General features: G+C 34.3%; 1 protein-coding gene across 1 annotated transcript in view; it reads left to right on the forward strand.

The window, feature by feature from the left end:
- The window catches only part of si:ch1073-303k11.2 (LRRN4 C-terminal-like protein), a 4,183-nt gene extending 3,822 nt beyond the window's left edge, over nt 1-361 (forward strand). Inside the window, exon 2 of the mRNA XM_059516258.1 lies at nt 1-361. This exon is cut by the window's left edge and continues 1,438 nt beyond it. The gene's annotated coding sequence lies outside the window, so the exon portion shown is untranslated.
- The last annotated feature ends 1,691 nt before the right edge of the window (nt 362-2,052 follow it).

Genomic DNA, 2,052 nt, shown 5'->3' on the forward strand with positions numbered 1-2,052 from the left:
AAAAATCATCGCTTCACTTCTCAAATAACTTTCAAAAAAGCTTTTTCAAAAGTGAATGCATTCAAATACAGAACACTTATCACATCAGTTCCTGACAGACAAAATGTCATTGTATTGTTTTTTTAATAACTTAATATACTTTTCACTCAAATACGTCACATTATGGAAGTAAAATGTGTTTTGATTGTGATTTTTTGCTGACTTTAACACTACTAATGTTTCTATAGCACTTAGGAAGCCTGGAGCTTCATTAAGCTAGACAGGGTTTTACAAAGTATCTGTCGTACAGCTACTTTTAAGTATGTTTAACTATTTTAAAGATTACTGATAATGTTTTAACAATAAAGATTTTTTAATTGCTTTTACTTGACTGAGTTTGTTTTTACTCATACATACATAAATGCATGCTTTATTTATAAAAGTGACTGTTACTCAGATTGAAGAAGTGGTTGCTCTTGCAGTGGGGTTGTTACGTATGCTGCCAGTTGATATGGGTAAAGTAATTCTCTGGTAACATGGAAGGAACTATGTCTAAACTAATGAAGTGGCATCACTGAGCAACAATGTATCAAGCGCTCGTTACAGATTCAGAGACAGTTATTTCCCATCTATCTTTGTCAATCATTCCTTCCTGTTGCTACTTAATCTCTGTTTATTGCTGTTATATGAATGATACTTGCCTCCAGCACAGACACAAAGTGTTGTCTTCTTAGCAACAGGGAGTGGTATTTATTACTCAGAATATAAGTATGATAAATAATACATCATGAAATAACTATAACCCCAAACAAGCAAATATAAGCGTGAAATGTAAACTCTTCACCATTAATACTATGTATGAAAATGTCTTGAAAAATATGCTCTCTGATGTTTTTTTAAAGTTCAAGAGTCAAGACTATCAAGTATTGTAATTTCAGTCCAAAACCTTGTTGCACTGGTCTGGATATCCGGGCCATGACTAATATGACTAAGACATTTAAAGCAACAGATTGGTATAATTAGTCAATCAGTATGGTGCAATTACTTACGTTTTGTTACAAACACTAATGAAATTCCTCTATTTGTCGCTTCTCCATTTCAGTTTTATCACGTGATAGAAAGTCTAAGTTCTTTACAAGCTGAAGGGCAAACTCATCTAATCTGTGGCATATTATGCTTCAAACTAAGATTGCTGTAATGACACAAAGCACTGCCATCAATTTAGCATTTAAAAAAATTCGCTCACTAAAAAAAAATCATTTCTAATCAATGACTTAATAACCACAAAGAATCTGGATTTAATGTTTCTAAATGAAACATGGCTAGAAGACAGCTGCAGTGCAACAATCCTCAATTCACTTTCATTAATGTCCCGGACTGTTAGTAGAGGGGGAGGTGTAGCTGCTCTATTTAAAGATGTCTACTGATGCAAGCAAGTGTCATTTGGTCAGTACTTGTCTTTTGAATATCTAGGGATTGTGCTGAAAGGTGCTCCACACATTCTGTTTATTATTATTTACAGGCCTCCAAAATACTCTCCAGCCTTTGTTGAAGAGGTCACAGAAATGTTATCAATGATTTCCCTAGAGTTTAACTGTTTTGCTTTTGCAGGGGATTTTAATATTCACATAGATAATGCAGAAAACAAAACTACAAAAGAAATGATAACGGTTCTAAACACTTTTGACTTGACTCAGCATGTGCATGGACCCACACACAAAGGTGGACACACTCTGGACCTAATCATCAGTAGGGGTCTAAACATTTCATCCATTGTTATTAAGGACGTAGCACTATCTGATCACTTCTGTATTTTCTTTGATATTTTGATGTCTGCTACAACTGAATCTAGATCTGTCTCTGTCAGAAAGAGATGCATTAACGAAAACACAAGTGTACTATTTATGGAGGCTATATCTTTAACACCAAGCATTTCTGCAGACTCTGTTGATACTCTCCTTGATTCCTTCAACTCAAAAGTTAAGAATGTTATTGATGACAATGCTCCAATAATAGTCAGCTCGGAGAAAATCAGCAGCAGTATAGAGTATGAAAAGAAAATGCAGAAAAACT

Source organism: Carassius carassius, chromosome 29 (genome assembly GCF_963082965.1).
Source record: "Carassius carassius chromosome 29, fCarCar2.1, whole genome shotgun sequence".
NCBI classification, from domain to species: Eukaryota; Metazoa; Chordata; class Actinopteri; order Cypriniformes; family Cyprinidae; genus Carassius; species Carassius carassius.